Here is a 24,852-nt window from a genome sequence, read left to right on the forward strand (position 1 = left end):
TCAGCGCTGGCTTACTGGAAGCACAGAGAGAAGCTTTTATTGTTGATGCGCTGACTGGGCCACAGCCAGGAGACATCCCCCGGGAGCTGAGCGCCCAGCGCTGCATCAAGAGCTGACCTGGCCCTTTCGCCTGCACTTGTTTGCCGAGAAGTTGCCTCAGAAAACAATTAGGAAGCTTGTGAATATCCTAATTTGAAAGGAACTAGAAATTTTCATGAGCTTTGTGGCTTTCTAGGGGGAATTGTGTCATAGCCTGCAGTGCTCAGAGCTTACTCCTGGCTCTGTGCTCAGGGGTCATTCCTGGCAGTGCTTGGGGAACCATATGGAGTACTGAGGATCAATTGCCATCTGTAATACACACATCTGTAGCATTGTCCTCCCATTGTTCATCGATTTGCTGGAGTGGGCCCAGTAATATCTCCATTGTGAGACTTGTTGTTACTGCGTTTGGCATATCCAATATGTCCAATAAGCTTGCCAGACTTTGCCGTGCGGGCGAGATACTCTTGGTAGCTTGCTGGGCTCTTCGAGAGGGGTGGAGGAATTGAACCCAGGTTGACTGGGTGGGCTGCGTGCAAAGCAAACACCCTACCCGCTGTGCTATCGCTCAAGCCCAATACACACACACACACACACACACACACACACACACACATTACCCCCATATATATATGTGTGTCTGTATATATGTATATGTACACATATATGTATATGTACAAGTATATACAGACACACATATATATGGGGGTAGTATATAAATATAATCATAAACCCAGTAATATACATATAGTATTATATGCTGGGGGTAATATATATAGGAGATAGTATATAGTATATAGTATATATTATATTTGTAATATAATATATATTGTCCCCTGTTTTGTGTGTCCCCTGGCCCAAAAACTTTAAAAAGGGAAAAAGAGAATATCAGAAAGTCGCTAGTTAAATGCTTGCATTTGTACAGATAACAATATTTTATTTTATTTATAATTATATATTTTGTGAGTTGAGGCCACCATGCTCAGGGCTTACTTCTATCTCTGTGTTCGGGGATCACTCCTAGTGGGGCTCAGGGCATAAGTTTGCCTTTCAAACTTTGAGGAATGTCTCACTATTGCCTCTGTGGATTATACCTCTGTGTTCCAGAGCCCAGATAAGGTGACAAAGAGAATTTTTTCCCTCATTTCTCCTTCAAGGAGAGAGCGTCCAACGGCAAGATCGAACTCAGTGGCCCAGGATATTCTGGGGGTCAGGTTCCAGCCACCTGCTATGATTCCATAACTAAGGAGCCCCTGTAAGTTGTTTGCTGATTTTTTTTTTAAGTGAATCACAGGGAGACACCTGGTTACAAAGCTGTTCATGACTGGGTTTCAGTCATACAACGTTCCAACACCCATCCCTCCACCAGTGAACATTTCCCACCGCCAATGTCCCTATATATACCTCAAAGAAATATAAATGACTAGACTGGCTTGCTGAGGCGGCAGTCTGTCTGGAAGAGTGCAAAACAACAGTAAAGGTGAGAAGAAGGTAATTAAAGACCCGGCCATGTTGGAGACTCACATTATTATTATACTTTATATTGTAATTAACGTGCATGTGTCTCCTCCAATACTCTTCAAACAAAATGCTTGCAACCAGTTTATCAGGAAGAGCCAAGTCCTGGGTTCTGTGTGGTCCCTGGGCTGCCTCCTGGAAAAACCCTCTGGACTCAGGTTACAATGGAGAACAAATGGTGGCTGCTTTGGGGACCAACTAAGCCAGGCCCACCTGGGACACATACGAGATCCACACCATCCTAAAACACACAGAGTGAATTACTTGGAAAAGAAATTTCGTGGGTCATTCCTCCTTTTTTTTTTTTTTTTTAACTTTTTGGCCTTATTCAGGGGCCTCTCTCAGTGGTGCTCAGGGGACCATGAGGAACCAGGGATCAAGCCTCCCACAGGCAAAGGATACACCTTTGCCTCACCAGCACTATTTCTCTTTTCTTCCATGTGTAACAGGCTGGGGATGTGGCTCATCCTTCTTGCATGTGGCGGGGGGTGGGGTGGGGGCGGCCTGGGTTTAATTCCCAGAAGCATATATACATCAGTGACAATTTCCAAATGAAAGATGGAAAACTACGAACTGAATGAAAACAGATTTCTTTATTTTAGGATGAGAAGATACGCCATGGTGGATAGCAGGCAATCGCACTGAATTGCAATCCCACTGCCAACGGTTCCTTTTCTCTGAAACCTCCTACAGTGACAGTGAAGGGCCACAGTGCAGGGTCGGTGAGAAGAGCAACGTGCGTCTTCCTGCCCAGCCCTGCCCCACCTGCTTCTGCCCCTCAGGACACAGAGCTCTGGCTCCACTTTCCTGACCTAAGTTTCTTCATCAATAGGGACAGGAAATCTTAAAGCTCTGCAGGCCTCAGGTTTCTTTGTTTTGGTTTTGGGCCACTCTTGGTGGTGTTCAGGGGCTATTCCTAGCTCTGTTTACAGAGATCCTGGCAGCACTCCGGAGACAATATATAATGCTAAGGCTTAAAACAGGGCCAGCCATGTGCAAGTCAATCACCTTATCCTGGTACTATTTCTCTGGTCCCAGTCCTGGCTTTTTTTTTTTTTTTAAATAGGGGCCACATCCAGCAGTGCTAGAGGCCCTGGGCCACTCCTGGAAGGTCTTGACTGGTGATACTCAGGATTACCAAGACTACACCAACAAGTGCTGGAGCCATGGTATAGCGGGCAGGGCATTTGTCTTGTACGAGGTCGACCCGGGTTTGATCCCCAGCATCTCATATGGTCCCCCAAGCACCGCCAAGAGTAATTGCTGAGTGCAGAGCCAGGAGTAACCCCTGAACATTGCTGGGTGTGACCCCAAAAGCAAGCAAACAGCAACAGCAAAAAGACTACAACAGCAGTGCTTGGGGGTGAGCAGGTAGGGGTTGTGTGGTACAGGGACAGAACTCAGGGACTTGCGCTTAACAGGCATATGCTCTACCACTTAAACTATCTCCTGCTCTCAGAAGACATTCCATAATTCTGCTGAGTCTAAGAAAATCTGCATTCTTCTGGTTTTTTGTTTGTTTGTTTATTTGTCTCTTTTGGGTATACACCCAGCAGTGCTCAGGACTTACTCCTGGCTCTTTGCTTCAGAATCAGTCCTGGCAGTGCTCTGGGGATCACATAAAATGCCGGATTAAACCTGGGTCTGCTGCTTGCAAGGCAAAGTTCAGCCCCTTTTCTGCCTTTTTAGATTGTGCACACACACACACAACAGGGGACGATCACAATCACGATCATCCTGTTGTTCGTCAATTTCCTCGAGCAGGCACCAGTAACGTATCCTTCTTCCTAGCCCTGAGATTTTAAAAAATGCCATATTCGAGGCTCTTTCAGGATTAGGAGAATAAGACCCATCATTGTTACTGGTATTTGGCATATTGAGTACGACACGGGAAGTTTGCCAGACTCTGCAGTGCGGGCAGGATTCTTTTGGTAGCCTGCCAGGTTCTCCAAAGGAAAAATAAGATAATAAGATGTCGCGTGGCCACAAATGTGGGAGCTGGGTTTTATAGTCTCTGCGTCTTGGCCGTTGATGGGACCAACCTGGCGTTGGTGGCAGCTGGTGGGTGTGACGCCTACATACTGGAAGATGGGGGGTCTGGGTGGAGAAGGCCCAGTCCCAATCTGAGTAGGCTTGGAGACCTCAGCCCTGGGACCCGCATGCCTGGGTTCCTCTGCCAGTTCTTTCATGCATGAGGCCCGTCCGGACGTGTGGAGAGTCGTTCCAGCATGGTCGTGGCTGCTGGGGCTCTGCTGGGGGGGGGGGGGGTGGACTCAACCCTCCCCCCTCCAAGGGGCCCTGGTGAGGACATCCAGGAACAGGGGCAGGAGACTCAGGAGACAACAGGGAACAATATATATTATATTACATATATAATATATTATATACTATCATATATATATATATATATATATATAGTGCTTGCCTTACATGTGGCTGACCTAGGTTCAATCCCCAGCATCCTGTATGGTCCCCTGAGCACTGCCAGGAGTAATTCCTGAGTGTAGAGCCAGGAGTATTGCCAGATGTAGCCAAAAGAAAAATAAAATAGTTTTTGGGCCGGGCTGAAATGATAACACAGAGTACATGACCAACCCAGGTTCAATTCCCAGCTTCCCATATAGTCCCCCAAGCACTGCCAAGAGTAATTCCTGAGTGCATGAGCCAGGAATAATCCCTGTGCATCACCGGGTATGACCCAAAAAGCAAAAAAATAAATAAATAAAAATAGTTTTAAAAAAAGTTTTTGGGCCATTCCTTGTGGTGCTCAGGGGACCATGTGATGCCGGTGATCAAATCTAAGGCTCCTATGTACAAAACATTTGTTCTGGCCTGTAGGGCTGTCTCTCCTACCCCTGTCTTAGCCAGACAAAACACTATATCACTATATACAACCTACAGAATTGGCAAAAAATAGATTTTTGGGGCTGGAGCGATAGCATAGCAGGTAGGGCGTTTGTCTTGCACGCAGCCGACCAGGGCTCGATTCCTCCGTCCCTCTCGGAGAGCCTGGCAAGCTACAGAGAGTATCCCGCCCACACGGTATAGCCTGGCAAGCTCCCCATGGCGTATTCGATATGCCAAAAATAGCAACAAGTCTCACAATGGAGACGTTACTGGGCCCGCTCGAGCAAATAGATGAACAACAGGAGGACAGTGCTACAGTGCTACTTAGTATTCACAAATACTGTAAATGAGGTGGGGACAGGCTGAGAGCAGCATGTGTGGGCTGTGGCTGGCATCTGGAGGGAGACAGGCCCTCTGTTCTCTCTACCTTACATATTGGCAACTAAGAAATTGAGGGGGGCTGGAGCGATAGCACAGCGGGTAGGGCGTTTGCCTTGCACGCAGCCAACATGGCCCAACACAGGTTCAATTCCCAGCATCCCATATGGTCCCCCGAGCACCGCCAGGAGTGATTCCTGAGTGCATGAGCCAGGAGTAACCCCTGAGATCGCCGGGTGTGACCCAAAAAGCAAAAAAAAAAAAATAGAGGAAGTTAAACCTCAACTATTCCAAAATCCTGGATTTAAAAAGCAACATATTTTTTAAAAATGTGTAAGGTAGGAGATGGAGTTCATTTAATTAACATTCAGTTGATAGAAAACAAAAAAAAAAATGAAATTCCTCTTGTCACCAATTCTTATTCTCAAATCCACTGTTTAACATTTGATCTTTTATTAATTATTTTTCCATTTATTTGACATTAGCAAATTCTACAATCATTCATTCAATCACTCCGTATCCTGAGGTGCCCATCTCTGCACTCCCTTGCCTCTCGGGACTTGAGTCTGGTCACTGTTCTACAGGTGAGGGGAGTCAGAGAAGTGTTCCTGCAAGAAATTCTGTTTTTCTAGATTCTTGACTACTTAGGGAGAATGAATCAGCTGTGAAGTGCCAGGGATGGGAGTGTGGAGGTCGGGAAAGGAGGGGAAAGATAGCACGACAGACAGAAGCAAGTAAGACAAACAGATACAGACTGTGCGCTAGGCCTGGGTGTTCGGGAGAACAACGCAATGAGAAGAGCTTCGTGAAAGGGCGGGTGCAAGTCGAAGGAGCCGTAGTTGCTGGTGGGAGGCTGATGTCCCTTGTTATAGAAGTAGTTTTGTTTGGGGGCCACATCCTGCAGTCCCCAAGGTTTATTCCTGGTTCTGTGCTCAGGAATCACGCCTCATGGGCTCAGAAACCACACAAGGTGCCAGGGATCAAATCCAGATTGGCCGATGGAAGGCAAGCATGTTGGCAGCTGTACTATCTATCACCCCCTCCCCATCTGATATAATTAAAACATTTTTTAAAAATAGTTTCTTTAGTTTTGTTCTTTTTTTTTTCCTCTTTGGGTCATACCCGGCGATGCTCAGGGGTTACTCCTGGCTCTGCACTCAGGAATTACTCCTGACGGTGCTCAGGGGACCCTATGGGATGCTGGGAATCAAACCCGGGTCGGCCGCGTGCAAGGCAAACGCCCTACCCGCTGTGCTATCGCTCCAGCCTTCATTTTTGCTTTATGACTCTTAAATTTGTTGTTTGGTTTCTGGGACTTGGGGGCCACATCTGGCAGTGCTCAGTGCTTAGGGATCTGTGGCTCTGTGCTCCAGATCACTCCTGGCAGGGCTCGGGGGACCATGTGTGAGGCTGCGGATGGAATCTGGATCGACTCTGTGCCAGGCAGGTGTTTAGGGTCATACACTGCACTGTCTCTCCAACCCCGGCTTCTTAATTTTGATCCAAGCACATTTGATCCATGGACATTAAGTCTTCCTAGGATATTGATTTATTTTATTGTCATTTCTTTTTCTCTTCTTCCCCTGCCTTCCTTTGCTGATGTCATTGTTGTGCTATCCGGGGGTGGAGCACTTGGCTGTGGTTCGTGCACGGGTCTGTGTGTGGTTTGCCCAAGACTTCATACTTGTGGTGCTGGAACTCTGGCATGTGGGATGGTGCTAAGGATCAAACTTGGTGATCTCATACCTGCAAGTCATGTTTTTTACCACTGAGCCACATCCCTGGGCCCCATATATTAGAGGAATGTTTAAGAATGAAGTAGGTGGGCCGGAGTGATAGTATAGTGGGTAGGGCATTTGCCTTGCATGCAGCTGACATGGGTTCTATCCCTGGCACCCTATATGTTCCCCTGAGCCTGCCAGGAGTGATTCCTAAATGTTGAGCTAGGAGTAACTCCTGAGCACTGCCAGGTGTAGCCCCCGAGTAGACAAAAGAATGAAGTAGGTAAAAATGTTCAGTGTTCTTTCAGAGTCTAGTGAGAAGTTAGTTGTAGGTTTTTAACAGCCATTATTTATTTATTTATTTAGCTTTTTGGATCACATGCGGCTATGCCCAGGGGTTACTCCTGGCTCTGCACTCAGGGATCACCCTTGGTGGTGCTCAGGGGACCATATGGGATGCTGGGAATCGAACCCAGGTCGGCCGCGTGCAAAGCAAACACCCTACCCGCTGTGCTATTGCTCCAGCCCTTAACAGCCATTTAGAGTGCAGCTTATGTACCATGTAGCTCCCTTCTGTGCAAGTACACCATTAGTAGCATAAGTCTGATCACAGATGTGCAGCCATCACCACAATTAATTTTAGAACATCTTCCTCAAGCCTGAAGAAACCCACTTCTACCTCTCCCTCAGCGCCTGGTAATTTACTGATTACAGAGTTGCCTATAATTATGGAGTTGCCTATTTTTTTGGTTTGTGGACCACACCTGGCAGTGCTCAGCAAATACTCCTGGCTCTGCAGTCAGGAATCACTCCTGGTGGGCTCTGGGGAGCATATGGGGTGTGGAAGATTGAACTTGTGTTGGCCCTGTGCAAGCAAGCACCTTACTGTACTCTCTAGACCCCTCTCTGAATAAACGTGAAGCACATAAGTACTAGGGGCCAAGCAGATGACTCAAAGGCTGAGCACATGCAGAGAGGAGCCCCTGGCAGTGATTCCAGGCAGTGTATGGTCTCTGATCACTTGGGAAAGACCCAAAGCACCAACCCAGAAATAGCCCCCAAGCACTATCGGGTATGACACTAAAACAAACAGAAAGTAATAGTTCCACATGTATCCTTGGGATCTCACCCCATGATGTTAAAACACACTTAAGATGAGCGGGTTGTTTACTGAAAGTTAGCAATCTCAGGGCTCAGATGTGAGGTCACTGGCCAGTGAGTTTTGCTGAGAGCCACAGCTGTGCTTTTTGGTGCCATCACCACATCAGTGAGAGGACCGCAGGGTGACTGCTGCAGCCCTGACCCCTTGGTGCCTGGCAGAACTCACTGTGAATCACAGTAATATCTGAGCTCAGTATGTCCTCCCTAAACTTGCCACTTTGTGGAGAGCAGAAATTGCTAAAAATAAAAAAACAAGCTATGTGAGTAAACAGGGTAGATATGGTGTCTTGCCCAGCTCTAACATCTGTGTGTGAGAGAATGATTCATGACACTTTTAAAAAGTGTACTTCCCCATGAATAGCTAGTCCAATTCCTAACTTGTGCCATCATTAGGACAGAAGTTGTCAAATTTATAACACACTGAAAGCTTTGAACAAATGAAAAAAGATACAGAACACTCTTCACAGAGTTTGAGTTTCCTGTACGTTTACATGAAAAAGGTTGACATTTGGGGGCCAGAGAGCTAGTACAGTGGGTAGTTTTGCTTTGCTTGTGGCTGACCGGGGTTTATTCTCTGGTACCACATATGGTTCCCTGAGCACCACCAGGGGTGATTCCTGAGTGCAGAGCTGGGAGCAACCCCTGAACACTGCTGGATTTCAGTAACCCCTGAACACTGCCTCCCCTAAAAACAAAACCCCAAAAAGGTTGACTTTTTGATCCTTTTCCCGAGTGCGAGCAATTCATTGCTCCATGTATTCTCGTCTATCTTCAGCTGCCAGACACATTCTTTTTTTAGGCAGGGGGCTGACAAGGGGTCTCATGATGGACCCTCCCGTTTCCCCTGATCCCCTCTGCCACACTGCAGGCTTGTTCTTTTCCCTACCCTCCACTGGGGCTGCTTTTCTGCTGTGGAGTTTGTGCAGTTGCGGGCAGTGCTCGTGGGCAGCGGCACTCCTGGCCCAGGGGCACAGATGGCTGCGGTTGAGATGGTCCCCAGGGGCTCGCGCACACCTGGCTCTGTGCAAATGTTCCAGCGTGAGGGGGCCTGAAGTGTGTGAGTGGCGCCACGTGTGTGGCAGGTGCTGCCCTTCCATTCTCAGGCTCATACTTCTTTATGTTTTGGGGGCGCCTCCTCCCAACCATGTGACCTCTTAAGCTTTGCCAGCGCAGTCCCATTGGCCCCCCCAGCACTCCTGGTGACCTGTCCCCTCTCCCCCAAAAAGTGTTGTGACACTGCAGAGCAATTCCCCCTTTGACTTACATTTTCTAGACTAAATGGTCTCTAGGATCCTTTCCAGATCCATCATTTGGGGGGGGGGGCTTGGGGGTACTTTTTTTGAGGGGGCATACTTTGTGCTGCTCAGGGCTTACTTCTGGCTCTGTGCTCAGGAGTTAGTTACTCTTGGTGATGCTTGGGGGGCCATAGGGTGTGCTGAGGCTCAAACCCAGTTGGACTGTGTGCAAGGCCGGTGCCTGCCCTCTCTGCTACTGTCCCAGCTCCTTGTTTGGGGTCTGCCTGTGGTGTGCACAGAGATCACTCCTGGCGGTGCTGTGGAGACCAGTGGTGTTGGGGACTCCAACCCATGCCTCTTTGGGCAAAGGATGAATTCCCACCCTTGGGGTTATCTCCCCAGCCAGCCACTTAGTTCTATCATTTTATCGAGCATGACATGCTTTCATGTATTTATTTTTGCTTAGTTTTTAATTAAAGACACCACGAGATAGGCTTTTGATGTGATGAAAACTTGAGAATAATAAACATTTTATTTATTTATTTTTTTCTTTTTGGGTCACATCCGGCAATGCACAGGGGTTACTCCTGGCTCTGCACTCAGGAATTACTCCCGGCAGTGCTCAGGGAACCATATGGGATGCTGGGAATCGAACCCGGGTCGACCACGTGCAAGGCAAACACCCTACCCGCTGTGCTATTGCTCCAGCCCCAGACACATCACTCTAGAGCCTGTCTCCCAAACACTGTTTTATCAAGCCATCCATTTTCTTTTTCCTTTTTTAAAAAACTGGTTTAGGGGCTGGAGCGATAGCACAGCGAGTAAGGCGTTTGCCTTGCACGCAGCTAACATGGCCAACACAGGTTCGATTCCCAGCATCCCATATGGTCCCCCGAGCACCACCAGGAGCAATTCCTGAATGCATGAGCCAGGGGTAACCCCTGAACATTGCCGGGTGTGACCCAAAAAGCAAAAAAAACAAAAAACCAAAAAACAAAACCTGGTTTATTTTATTTATTTATTTATTTTTCATTGAATCACCATGAAGAGATACACAGCTACAGAGCTGTTCATGGTTGGGTTTTAGTCATACAGTGTCCCAACACCCAACCCTCCACCAGTGTACAATGTCCAATGTCCCCAGTTTCCCTCCAACCAGCCTGTTTCTATGACAGTCATTTTCTCTCTCTCTCTCTCTCTTTCTCTCTCTCTCTTTGAGTATTATGGTTTGCAATACAGATACTAGGAGGTTATTATGTTTGTTCCTTTACCTATTTTCAGCATGAAGTTCTTATCCAGAGTGATCATTTCCATCTATCTTTATCGTAGTGGTTTCTTCTCTGTCCCAAAATGCCCTTCCCCACCAGCACTTGTAACAAACATCCAATCATGGACCAGTTCTCTTGGCCCTTGTTCCTACTGTCCTTGAATATTAGTCTTTTTTTTCCTTTTTTTTTTTTTTTTTTTTTTTTTTTTGCTTTTTGGGTCACACCTGGCGATGCACAGGGGTTCCTCCTGGCTCTGCACTCAGGAATTACCCCTGGCGGTGCTCAGGGGACCATATGGGATGCTGGGAATCGAACCCAGGTTGGCCGCGTGCAAGACAAACACCCTACCCGCTGTGCTCTCTTCAGCCCCTCTTGCTATTTTTTTTATAGCCCACAAATGAGTGCAATCATTCTGTGTTATCCCCGTCTCTCTGACTCATTCCACTCATTCCACTCAGCATGATACTCTCCGTGTCCATCCATTTATAAGCGAATTTCATAGCTTCATTTTCCCTAACAGTTACATGGTATTCCGTTGTTAGTTTCTTTAACCATCGTCTGTTCTCAGGCACTCGAGTTGTTCAAGCAATCTATTTCCCGGCTCCTGTGTTAACTGCGGGATCATCCCATTTATTTAATTTTACTTTTGGTTCGATTTGGTTTGGGGACAACCGGTGTGCTCAGGGTTTATTCCTGACTCTGTGCTCAGGGATCGCTCCTAATGGGACACAGGAGATCATGTGTGGTGCCAGATATCAAACCCAAGTTGACCGCGTGCAAGGTCAGTGCCCTACACACTGTATTATCACGTTGACCCCTGGATCATTCCATTTAGAAAAGCTGGTGTAGCTTTCCACTTCCAGGCTGCAGAGTCAGAATATTAGTCGAAAATCCTAGAGTACCACTGACCCCACTCCTGTAGCCAGGGTTTGAACCTTGATGTATTAAAAGAAAGCCAAAGGTGCGAGACTGGCAGGGGCTTGAAGGAGAGGCAGGAAGAGGAGAAGCCTGGGGAACAGGCTAGAACTCTGGGGGATGTATCTCATCTGTGGTCTCAGGTCAGGGTGGGGCATGGATACCCAGGGTATAATGCCAAGGAAAACCTCATTTCTTCTTTCTCTTCTTGCCAACAGCCGGTTTAGCCAGAAAGGGCAATCTTTCAAGTCTAATTAGAGCAGAAGAGAGTGAACAATAGGCACCAACTGTAGGTGCTGGTAATGGGTTCCCTGTAATGAATCCTCTCCCAACTGGAACTGAAAACGACTTCAAATGGCTATTTATTTACTTTGCTAGAAATCTTCAGGTCCCTGCACTTTTTATGCATTCAGAGCAGAGAACCTGGCTCTGTTTCCCAGGTTGAAGGTACAATTGAAGATCATGCTTTGTGGGTGTAACTGGTATTTCTTAACTTGTTTGTGTTTCTCTTCTGTGTTTCTTTTTGTTGGGTATCTCTCTTATTAGTTTTGTCTCTCTTGGCTTTGCAACTCTTTTTATTATCCATAAATGTTATCATTGGAGTCTCAACATTTCAGAACAGTCTGAAATTTCAGTTGTTATAGTACATTTTAAGTTGTAAAAGAGTTTATGTATTTGGAGAATACTGTAAATGGCCTTCCTGATTCATATATTTTAGTTCTTTCTTCAAAGTTATGCTTCACCAGGAAAGGATATTTTATACATGGTATCAAATAAAGAAATTCCTTAGAATAAGCACATGCACATAGGTTAATGGTGCTTAAAAACTGCACTAGCCTAATCTAACATCTAAAATTCCAACTCAGAGCTTAATTTGTATACAGTTGACACTAAGCACTGAGCCAGATTAAGCCCCAAAGCATAGCTGGGTGTGTCCCTCAAACCAAAAAAGAAAAGAATTTTTTGTTTGTTTTTGTTTTGGGACCGCACCCAGCAATCCCGGCTCTGTCCTCAAGGATTGCTCCTGACTGGGCTTGGGGGACCATATGTGTTGCCAGGGATTGAACCTGGGTTAGTTGTGAGGCAAACACCATACCCATTGTACTATTGCTCCAGCCCCCAATCACCAGTTTTTTTTTTTAAATAACATAAACCTGTCAGAAGTTAGTAATACTCTGAAGATTAACAATTTGTTCATCTAGCTCAGCCTCTGTGGGGCAGAGCCATCTAAAGGGTGTAAGGAAAAAAATTCTTGGGGCTGGAGCGATAGCACAGCAGGTAGGGCGTTTGCCTTGCACGCGGCCAACCCGGGTTCGAATCCCAGCATCCCATATGGTCCCCTGAGCATCACCAGGAGTAATTCCTGAGTGCAGAGCCAGGAATAACCCCTGTGCACCGCTGGGTGTGACCCAAAAGGCCAAAAAAAAAAAAAAATCTCTGAAAGGGAGAGAGAATAGAAAGAAGTAGCCACAAATACAGTTGATTATTCTGTCTTAGTTCTGTTCATGTCTCTGCATATCAGGAAACAAGAGCCTTGTGAAATCAACCCCAGGTCAGAGGAGAGAACACAGCTGGGCCTTGAACCCGGGTCTAGGGTCCTTCTAGCACGTCCAGCACCATGTTTCTGGTGGAGGGAGGAGACGCTCCATTTTAAGGCTCAGCTCACAAAAAACATGTCAGCCTAACACACGCAGAAGAATTTACTGGCGTCTTATCAACTGGTGTGGGTCTTCGAAGCAGTGGTCTGTGATGACTGTACCGTTTACCTCTCTTTACTGCATGTCTGTAGTACATGATATTAACATGTTGTTAACCTTTTATTTTCTAACAGCATCACTAGCTTTTTGTTGTTTGTTTTTTGGCATGCATAGCATTACTCAGGGCTCATTCCTAGCTCTGTGGCCAGGGGTTCAACCCTGGTGGGGTTTGGGAGGGCATATGTGGTGCCAGGGATTGATCTCAGGTCTGCCACATGCAAGGTAAGTGTACAGCTCATTGTTCTATTGCTCCAGTCCTGGAATATTTAGAGCTTTTTTATCTTTTTTTTTTTTTTGGAAGGGGTGATTTGGGTCACACCTGGCTGGTGCTCAGGGCTTACTCCTGGGTCTTCACTCAGGACTCACTCCTGGTGATCTTGGGAGACAATATGGGATGTTGGGGATCAAACCTAGGTCAGCCAGGTGCAAGGCAAGCACCCTATCTGCTATATTATTGCACTGGCCCCAGATATTAGGAGTTGTTTGTTCCTCACTAGGAACTACTACTGGTAGTACTAGGCTGTGAAGTGATCCCTCAGGTAAGGGTGTTAATGAAGGGAAAATGAAGGCCCATCAAGTGTTCTGTAGCAGAAAGGTGCCTGCAGTCACGGCTTTTGGAGGATGACTGATGATACGGATTCTAGTTCCCAATGTGATGATTTTGGTGTTGGTGAGTTGGTAATGTTTTGTCCTATGTAAAATAGTAAACCACACCTATGAGGTTGTGGATAGGTTATTTATGTACAGTTTCAGGAAGAGTGAGAGCTGTATTATCATCAGAGAAGTTAAAATATCCCACTTTCATTTTCTGTCTATAAAGTTCACTGTCCCGGGGGCTGGAGCAATAGCACAGCGGGGAGGGCATTTACCTTGCACACGGCCAACCCAGGTTCGATTCCCAGCATCCCATATGGTCCCCTGAGTACCGCCAGGAGTAATTCCTGAGTGCAGAGCCAAGAGGAACCCTTGTGCATTGCCGGATGTGACCCAAAAAGAAAAAAAAAGTTCACTGTCCTGAGTGACAATTAAAAGCAGGATTAGAATAGAGATCTTTATTGTTCCTCTTTTCCCCTTTCACACTTGTTTCTGTGATTACCAAGGGTCATGCTCTTTACTGTGGCACCAGGAACCCTAAAGAGCAGAGCCAGAAGGATCTTGTCTGGCATGTGGGGCAGAACCGGGCCTAGAACTCACAAACCCCCAGCTCACACTTGAGGCAATGAGCTGTCCTCAGACTCTTATTATTCATTGTTCTGTCATTATTATTATTATTATTATTATTATCTACAGAAACCACATTTTGTTTTTTTTAATTAAAAAAAATTTTTTTGGCGGGATGGGTGGTTCCACTCAGAAGTGCTCGGGGAATACTCCTGGAGGAGTTCAGCAGACCTATGGGATTTAACCCAGGTCAGCCATATGCAAGGTGAGCCCCCGACTACTATACTATTGCTCTGGCTCCTGTGTTTTTATTTATTTATTTATTTATTTATTTATTTGCTTTTTGGGTCACACCTGGCGATGCACAGGGGTTACTCCTGGCTCTGCACTCAGGAGTTGCTCCTGGCGGTGCTCAGGGGACCATATGGGATGCTGAGAATCGAACCTAGGTCGTCCACATGCAAGGCAAATGCCCTACCCTCTGTGCTATCTCTCCAGCCCCCTGTGATTGTTTTTTTTTAAAGCAAGTGTTCTCGGGAGCGCTTACTGCAGTAGTCTTCTGGTCATTGTGTGAACAGGAAGTGCAAGAAAGTCCTCTTGACTTCAAAATGCCCTTCTTCCAGAAGCGTGTGCATGCTGGTATTGGAGAGAATTCTCAAGCTGCCTTAAAATCCATGCTGTAGAGAATTGACTGGGTAACTGCCAATCTCATAAATACAGGGTGCCACTGACTAGGCATACACGGGGACCGTTTCATCAAAATTGCCTGTAAACTAGTCTCAGAAAGAAGCAACTGGATCCTCCCAGGTGGGGCCAGACTCAAGGCTGAAGACACCGAGGGGTCCTTGGGATGGGGGCAGCAGAGTCCCCCAGACTCCCTACCGCCTGACTCTCAGCAACGCCCCCACAGATCCACCGTCTTGCTGGCAGAGGAATGGCCTTGCTCCACAACTGAACCTCAAGCTGCCACGCCCCCAAATCAGTCCAGCTCCATAGCTGGACCCCATAGGCCATTTGGCCACGTTTGGGGCTGCATGACACCTCCCAGATTTCAGCCCAGTAGGGTCACAGCAAATCTGATGGGAAAGCTGAATAGAAGACTACCAAGTTCAATGAACAAAAATAAGACAGAGAGGGCTGGAGCGATAGCACAGCGGGTAAGGCATTTGCTTTGCATGCGGCCGACCCGGGTTTGATTCCCAGCATCCCATATGGTCCCCTGAGCACAGCCAGTACAGACCCAGGAGTAACCCCTGTGCATTGCCGGGTGTGACCCAAAAAGAGGAAAAAAAAAAAGACAGAAGATTCAACTAGTACCAACCAGCCCAGTAAGTCCAGAGTGACTTCTGCAACACCATTGTGAGATCACAAACTGACCTTTACTGATCTAAGTCTTGATAAGTTCATTGCCTTTGTGTTATAACAAACAACACGAAGCAAATTTGTTTGTGTTTGCTGAGGGGCCGGGCTGGCGTGGGGATGTTGGCAGAGGGAAGGTGGTGGGGTTGGTGTTGGAACACTGGAAGCCTGCAACAACTGTTGTGAATAACCTGGCAAATCACAGTGTTAAAACATTTTAATGCCTGTGAATTACAAAGATATCTATGTAATTCTACTTATTTGCCCCCCCTCTGGCTTCAGAATTATTTTAGCTTCTGGCCGGGGCTACGGAGGAGCCCGCCGCTGACACAGCAGGTTCTCAGAAGCTCGGCTCCTCTCACTTCCTCCTCTGACTGGAAGGGGCGGAACGCAACGGCGGCCTCACACCCTGGGCTCTGTCTGACAAGGAAGTGCCGACGTTGCTATTCTCGACAAAGTGGCTGCTATTTCACGAGCAAATGAAATTCCAGAAGAGAAGTAATTGTCCTAAAAGGTCTTGAGAATGCCAAGAGAAGGGACTGAAAATGACCATATTTGGGTAAATTGCCAGGAAATAAACATTTAGTTTTTCCAAAATGTCAACCCAAGTCCTTTTCAGCCCCATATGGTCCAAGTGATTTCTCTGATCCACACAGTCTTTTTTATTTTTTTTTCCTGGGGTCTTTGAACCCATTCACCCTGCCTAAGTGAAATTCCAGCCAGCGTGGAAGGCCTCAGCTGCTGTGGGGTACAGAGCCATGATCACTGCTCTGCAGGTTGGGGTGTGGCTCTCCCGAGACAGGCAGGACCCTTTTGTTCTAATTCCACACTCAAACCCGGGATAGGCAATTCGGGATGCTTTTGGCTTTTTTTTTTTTTTTTTTGCTTTTGACTTTTAAAGGAGCTATGTTAAACCATTCTCTTTGTGGAGGGGGGAAGGGATTTGGGCCACACCCAGAGGTGCTCAAGGGCCATCAGGGCTTAGAAGGGCTCTGGGGACTAGGACTCCTCGGTGCAGGGTTGGTTGCATTCAAGCCAGGCTCATTAACTCCTCTGCTCTCTCTAGTACTTAAATCATTCTTAGAAGAGGGGGAAAATCACTTTCAGTGTAAGATGGTGTGTCTTTTCAGCGAGCCTCTTCCTAGGAAGATTCAGTTCCATCACTGTTCTGGGCCAGTTGAATAAGAGATATGGTGATGGGTCGCAAAAGAGCTTTATTGGCAAAAAGCCAGCGGCTGGAAAATGGCAAACTCATGTCCTCAAAGCAGCTATCTTGTCTGAGCAGTCACAAGAAGGGGTTTTAATAGGGACAGGGAACAGAGATGCACTCTTTAGCAAGGGCGGTTTCCTGCAGAATGAACAATAAAATCCCCTCACGGGCTGGTCCCCAAGGCACACTCCACTGTATCTGTAAATTTAAAGGTGAAGGGCAGGGAGTGTAACTGAGGACAAACTCTCTCCATCTTTAGACCTCTCAAATTGATCTCTGCTTAGCACACAATTAAATGAGAGCCTAAAGCTAAGATGCAGAGACTTTTTTTTTCACCATTTAAGTTCAAAATTAAATTATTAGTTTTCTCCAAAACACCGACCCACCCTTTCTCTCCGAAGAGTGATCTAATACTTCTATCAGAGAAAGAGGAACACTTTTTTGAAGGTTTTTGCTTAGAAACTCATAAAGGAAAAAAAAATAGTTGAGCCCTGCATTTCAGAGTGCAGGATTCTGAAAAAATATGTTCTCTGAACTACAATTTTTAAAAAATAGTAAGTAAAAAGAGAAGAAAAATATGTTCTCCGACTCGCTTCCGATGCTTATCTACTCGGCCCTCCCGCGGGAGGCGCAGGCTGGTGGAAGAGGCCGGAATCCGTTTTCCGAGGGAGAACAAAGAGCAGGCAGGGCCCCGCCCCTCGGGGGGAAGGGGAGCCGCGGGGCGAGGCCCGCGCACGCGCGCTGCTGCGCCTCTGCGGCTACCGCGCGGGGCGGGGCGCGGGCGCCGAGAAGGGCCTGCAGCCCGCAATGAATGGCCTCGGCGCCCGTGGTCGCCAACTAGGGATACTTTTATGTTACAGTAACTCCTGGGGGAACGTTTCCCGCCTCTCCCTGTGTTTCTTCGAGCAAAAGTATCATCAGTCGGGCCGGATCTTGCGTCCCGCCCGCTTCCCTGGCCACTGCTTTCTTTGTCCTCCAAACGCATCTCAGAGTGTTGGGTCCGGACCAAGTGGCTAGAGCCCGAATGGTCACCTCCAGAATGTGGGGACCTAGTCTTCGTTCTCTAGAGCCCTCAAGTAGCTGCCCGTGCCCGTTGGATGCCTAACCAGGGCGTTTCTGGTGTCACCGGGCTCGCCCACAGCCACGCCTTGGTGGAGATGGAAATTTGCTTGTCAGAGAACAGGGACCTGGCTGCCGGCTTGACTAGGGCACGGGAAGCACCACCCCTGGGTCCTCCCCGCTTTGGAAGAAAAATGGGAATGCACGAGTGTGAGACTGAGAGCAATGAATCTGTGTAGAGAGCCGAGGCCATCACCTAGGCAACGTAAAGAGCAGGCACTGATAGGTCCCGCTGATGCGGGGCATGGAAGGCTCTAGGTAGGCCGCCCTTGGACATGGTCTTGCAGGTCACAGTGGCAGGAAGCAGCCTTGGCTGGAGCACAGAAGTGCAAGTCACCACCTTTCTGTGGGCTTCAGCCATAGGGGGAGACGGTGGCGCCACCAACCCTCCCAGTGGATGAGGGCGATGTGTTCTAAGCAGATGATTGCAGGGGCTCCTATCAAATGAGTGGAGAGAAAGGGAGAGTGGGGAGAGGAGGAACTGCAGCAATCACGGAGTAAAAGCAAGCTACAGTGAGAAAGGAGAAGCACCGCACCTGGAGTCTCAACCCTCTGCTTTTTTTTTTCCTTTCCTTCCAATTGACTGGATAACCTCTCAGTATTTTGTTAGGAGCTTAAAAAAGCAGAATCAAAATAGAGGAACACTCCTATCATTCTGTTTTTACTCTCCTTTGGGATTGTCTTAAATAACGAATATTTGGACTATAAAGATCAAACTCACCCTTTTTCAAGAAGGACTAAAGAATTGGAGAGATTAGTACAAGTATAAGGTGCTTGCCCTGCTCGTGGCCCATCCGGGTCCATCTTCAGCCCTGCATATGATGGTCCCTGAGCACAGCACCAGGAATGACCCCTGAGCACAGAACCAGGAGTAAGTCCTGAGCACCGCTGGGTGTGCCCGCCTTCCCCAGAACAAACCAAAAAACGGGGGCGGGGAGGGAGTAAAAAGGGGGTGAGAGATAATACAGGGATTAGGGCACTCCTTGAATTCGTTGAATTGATGCTTAGAATTCGTGCTGTGAATTCTAAGCATCTCTAGGGTCGCACCCCTAGAGAAAGGGACTAAAATAGAATTTATTTTATAAAAAACAACGAGACGTCTGTCTTCTTCTGACCGAAAGACTGCTCTGACTGTGCCCACTGCTTTAGCTTCGTTGCACAGCATAGACCGTGCAGAAATCCCTTCCGCACCAATCACTGTTGGGAACACCTGGGGGAGGGTCTAAGCGTCTCTGGGGTGCGACACCCGCGCGCTCCCCTCTCTCACCAGCAGGCGGAGCCGTTTTCCGCGCGGCCCGGCCTCTGCCCCGCCCGACGCAAAGGTCACTTCCGCCGCTGCCCCGCGCGCCTGACCCCGCCCCGCCCTGCTGGGCGCTTTAAGGCGCGGCCCTGCAACTCCCGGTGCTGTCAGCTGAACCCCGGTGCTCTGAGGCTTTTGTTGCTGTTTTAAAAACTTGCATCTCGGGTCCTTTCAAAGAGAAGCAATCCTAATAAAAATATTAGGGAATGCGTAATCCCTTGTTTAAAAAACTCTCGGGTGCATTTCAACATATAATCTCCTATCTGGCAGCGCAATATAAATTGAAAATTTTAATTCTAGAAAAAAAAAACTACCCACTTCCTGTTTATTCTAGATTTTTCGACTGGGAGAGAGCAGCTCGCGAAAATTCTACTGCAGCGCCATCTGCCGGACACACTGCGCAGCTGCAGGGCACTGCCCGGAAAGCCGCGTGTCGGGTTGTGGGTGACGGGCGTGGCGGGCGGTCCGCGTGTCCCGAAGGACGCTGACCCAGGGCCGCGGTGATAGCACAGCGGGGACGGCTGGCCTTACATGAGGCCGGCCCTCAGCACTCCACATGGTCAATGAGCCCCGCCAGGATTGACCCTTGAGCACGGAGCCAGGAGTAAGCCCTGAGCGCAGTCGGGTGTGGCCCCAAAACCAAAAACTGCGAGGGAAAAAGATCCCCACGGGACGTCGTGTCCGTTTTGAGTAGCCGGTTTTATGGTGTCGGAACTCAGCGAGCTGGTATATGTTACACTGTGTTCTCCTAGGGCGAACTGAGTCTTTGGAAGAAGAGGAGGCATAACTCATTTCATTACCCCCTTGTGTCTCTAGGGTGCAGGGTTGAAATCTGAAACTGTATTTTCCATCATTGCACACCGAAAAGTATCAGCTACAGAAGTCACAATGTATTTCTTTTGCTCCCGGAATTGATTTTGCTGAATGGAAGGAATTTCAAAGGTGAAGAGGGTGATGGAAATAAAATTAATCTGGGAGTGGGGAGGTGTTAAAATGTGGCCCTGGCTGAGGTTTGATCACTGAGCCTGTTACCAGCTTCCGAACTCTAAAGTCAGTTCTGATTTATTTGAAGATTTTTCTATTTGGGAGAGCCAGGCTTTTCCACACAAGGGTCTAAAGCCATTTGCAAATGCATTTATATACATACTTCAAGAAGCGCTTTCCTTTAGCGTTGTTGCAGATTTTGTTGAAGTCCCTAACCAGAAAATGCTTGGGGAATTGGTAGAAAACAATTTTCTAGGAGAAATACAGTTGACCCACCCAGCTGGAAAAAAAATGGTATTTTTGATAACCACCCGTAATGGAAAAATGTTATCAGATGTAGTTCTGATCCTCAAGCTTGACAAATACTTTTTAATGAAAATGAGTTTTTGTGCTTTTCTGGAGGAGTTGAATAGAACCTATTGAGACGCACTGGGTAGGTAGCCCGTGTCATGGGACTTCTATTAATAGTGTTTCAGAGGCTGGTTCTTCCCCACATCCATTACCAGCCCTTTCTGAATGAGGCCTACCTGGGTCTACTGCCAGCATGAATGATTTCATAGAGAAAATACCAACCCTCCTTGTACTGCTTGAAGCAGATAAACAACTTATTGTTTTCTTACTCCATATGCAAAATAAAAGTCCACAGTGGGGCTGGAGCGATAGTCTAGTGGGTAGGGCATTTGCCTTGCACATGGATGACCTGGGTTTCATCCCCAGCATCCCATATGGTCTCCTGAGCACCGCCAGGAGTAATTCCTGAGTGCAGAGCCAAGAGTAACCCCTGAGCATCTCCAGGTAGCACCGTAGCACTGGCCTCCCATTGTTCATCGATTTGCTCGAGCAGGTGCGAGTAACGTCTCCATTGTGAGATTTGCTGTTACTGGTTTTGGCCTATCGAATACGCAACGGGGAGCTTGCCAGGCTCTCCAAGTGTGACCCAAAAAGAAAAATAAAATAAAAGCCCATGGTGATGGTGTTGGATGGCCTGTATCTGAGACAAGATTGTATATATTTTCTATGGAATGAACAGTTTGGGTTCCAAACCAGTAAGGAAGCTATTTGACAGCCAGAGTCTCCCTTCAAGGTGTGCATTTATGTGCACTTGAGAGGATTTCATAGAAATCTCTTCTGTGGAGGCCTCCTCAGCAGTTCTTGGGGACCTGGGGGACTGTTCACAGTGGTGCTTGGCCCCTGATGCAGGCCTGACAGTTTGATGCTTGGGCCTGGGCTAAGGGGCTGCCCCGTCGCAGTGGTGCGGGGTCTGCCAGGACAACACCCAGTGTTGCTCAAAGCGGGTCACATGTACTGTGAGGGATTGAACTCGGGGCCTCTGCACACAAAACGAGCTCTCCAGCCCTCCGAGCTCTTGGGCAGCCCCAGAAATCAAGACTGGGATCACACACGAGTGGAGATTTGCCCTGCCCAGATGGCGTGCCTTCATGGCCTCTGGCTGTAGGACAGAGCCTGGTGGAGGCGAGCCAGGGACCCTGACCGCCCCCCTCCCAAGCCTCTGCTGCCCCTGGGAATGGGGGGGGCTCTCTTCTGTGGCTATTTCATTATTTTGAACAAAGGTTCTCAAGTGTACTTGACCCCACTACTCACCACCCCCACCCCCACCCCTTATATATGTACTGAACCCTTGGAGAAGCTCTCCAGCCTCTAGCCAAGTTATTTTTTTGTTTGTTTGTTCATGTTTTTTTGTGTGTGTGTGATTTTTTTGGGTTTTTTTTTTTCTTTTTGGGTCACACCTGTCAATGCTCAGGGGTACTCCTGGCTCTGCATTCAGGAATTACTCCTGGCGGTGCTCAGGGGACCATATGGGATACTGGGATTGGAACCTGGGTCGGCCGCATGCAAGGCAAACGCCCTACCCACTGTGCTATGGTTCCAGCCCCCTAGCCAGTTTTTAAAGAATCATTAAGAATTACAAAGTTACAGAGTTTTTATTGAATTCCAGGCATGCAATGTTTCAATAGGAGTCTCTTCACCAGTGTCCATTTCTCTCCACCAACATCCCTAATTACCTTTTTCTTTTTTTTTGCTTTTTGGGTCACACTCGGCGATGCACAGGGGTTACTCCTGGTCCATGCATTCAGGAATTACTCCTAGTGACTTTTGCCCTCCAGCATGCCTCTATGGCAGACACCTAATACCTCCTTACAGCACTCCATTTTTCTCCAGAGCAATCACTTCCTTCCATCAGTGTTGCATTATACCCTTCCCTCCCCTCCCCCCCACCAGAAACCAGTTCTCAGGCTCTTTGTTTCTATTGCCTTTGGGCGTTAGTTATTCTGCTATGTTTCTTAATACTTGGCATATGAAAGAGATTATTCTGTGTCTATCCTGCTCGGATCGGCTGAGCATCCTCCACCCAGATCCTCCAAATTCCAGTAGGCAGGGGTCACACCCACCAACTGACCCCCTGGCGCTGTGTAATCCCATCAACGGCCAAGACTCAGAGACTATAAAACACAGCTCCAGGAAGTGCGCGGCCACATTTGCAGCCGCGTGACATCTTATTGTGACATCTTATCATCTCATTCCTACTTTGGACAAACTGGCAGGCTACCGAATGTAACCTGCCCACACGGCAGAGTCTGGCAAACTCCCCATACCGTACCCAATATGCCAAATACCAGTAACAATGATGGGTCTCATTCTCCTAACCCTGAAAGAGCCTTGAATATTGCACCTTCTAAAAAATCTCAGGGCTAGGACGAAGGAGACGTTACTGGGGCCTGCTCGAGGCAATCGACGAATAACAGGATGATCATGATCGTGATCGTGGTCCCTCTCCCTCTGACTTCGCATAGCAGGATACTCTACAGATCTATTCAGGTAGCAGCCTTATTTTTCCTTAAGGCTGAGTATTATTCCAGTTTCTTTATCCAGGGCCCTTGGGTTATTTCCCCAGACCTCTGTTTTAGGGGGGTGAAATTTTTTCAGTGTCCCCCTGGAAACCTTTCTTGTTTAATCAAATGGACAGAAAACATTTCTGAATTGTACATGAGTCTACTACTGCCCCTCCATCTTTCCGGTGCCTCCCAAAGGCATCGCCCATTTTGGGAAACTCTAAGATGTCTCCACCCGGAGGACAGAGTCACTGAACTCTCATTTTCTCCACAGATTTCCCACACGTGTTTGTTGTATTTCTGTCATACACAAATGACGAGGCTACCAGTTCCCCAACACTTGACTTGTGCTTCATATGCTTGCATTTGAAAAAAAAAGAAAAGTGAGGGAGAAATGTCCTAGCCATGTTGTCTTCCTTGATTTCCTGCCTATTCCAAATAGGTCTTGGTGGCTGGAACGATAGTCCAGAGGGGAGGGCGTTTGCCTTGCATGTGGTCGACCCAGGTTCGATCCCCAGCATCCCATATGGTCCCTTGAGCAATACTAAGTAATTTCTGAGTGGGGAGCCAAGAGGAACCCCTGAACATTGCCAGGTATGGCCAAAAAAGAAAACAAAATAAGTCTTGTAAGAGAATGTGATGTTCTCTCTAATGCTTGAATTACAGAACCAGGCGAGATATATATATATATATATATATATATATATATATGTATATATATATATTTTTTCTTTTTGGGTCACACCCGGCGATGCACAGGAGTTACTCCTGGTTCATGCACTCAGGAATTACTCCTGGTGGTGCTCGGGGGACCATATGGGATGCTGGGAATCGAACCTAGGTCGGCTGCGTGCAAGGCAAACGCCCTACCCACTGTGCTATTGCTCCAGCCCCCTAGGCGATATTTTAGCCTGAAGCCTGACCTCCCCCAACTAGCTTTTAATTTCTTGGCTTTCCTTTCTCCTCTCCCCCTTCTTACCTGATAACTCTGGCTGTTTGGGGTTCTGGACTTTCTGGGCCCTTTTCTGAGATGGCTTCTTTGATCCACACCACCCCCGAGTGGTGGCAAATGCCCCCGAGTCCCCATTTCCTAAGGACTCCCCATCAGAGCTACAGATGCCACTTAGCCCCTGCTTATCTGTCTGACTCCCAGATCACACTTTGTGTTCTATGAAAACAGGCCAAGGCTGTCATTAGGTTCCTTTTGCATCCTCTGTGTCTCATGAGTGCCTGAGATCAGGCAGATGTCAGGTGGAATTTCAGCCAGAGAGGGGAAGAGATTTCCGGTGGAAGGCCTGATGTGAGCCCTAGGGGACTGCCAGGAGCTCAGATGGGAAGGAGTTTGTTGTAGTAATGGCTATTGTGAACATCAGTTTAATGATCATCGGCAGTTGAAATACAGGACTGAAGAGTAGTATAGCTTAGCAAAGCTTCAGGCAACTGGCCCAGATTCAATCCCCAGCACTGCTAAACCCTACCCCACCTGCAGCATCAGGAGTGATCCCTGAGTAGAGCCAGGAGTAAGTTTTGAGCACCACCAGGTGTGGGCCCCAAACCAAAGAATTTAACAACAACAACAAAAAATACAGGGCACCTTTGCATGACAGTTTGAAAATATACCCAGATTAAAATATATATATATATATATATATATATATATATATATATGCTGGTTCTAAATTTGTGGACTCAGTTAGCCCATGGTTGTCAGTTGATTGAATCTCCTTACTTGGACCATCAGCTACAAACTGGGAGCAGCTCCTGAATCCTGCCCAGTGCAGCCCCCAAAGACAACAAAATGGAAATGTATAAAATTTTTTTCACAAAAACAAATAACAACCTATCCTACAGACCAATAGTGGTATTCCAGACATAAAAAGAAAATACTGGGGCTGGAGTGATAGCACAGGGTGTTTGCCTTGCATGCGGCTGACCCAGGTTCGATTCCCAGCATCCCATATGGTCCCCTGAGCACTGCCAGGAGTAATTCCTGAGTGCAGAGCCAGGAGTAACCCCTGAGCATCATCG

This window comes from Sorex fumeus, unplaced genomic scaffold (genome assembly GCF_029834395.1).
Source record: "Sorex fumeus unplaced genomic scaffold, SorFum_2.1 ptg000042l, whole genome shotgun sequence".
Lineage (NCBI taxonomy): Eukaryota > Metazoa > Chordata > Mammalia > Eulipotyphla > Soricidae > Sorex > Sorex fumeus.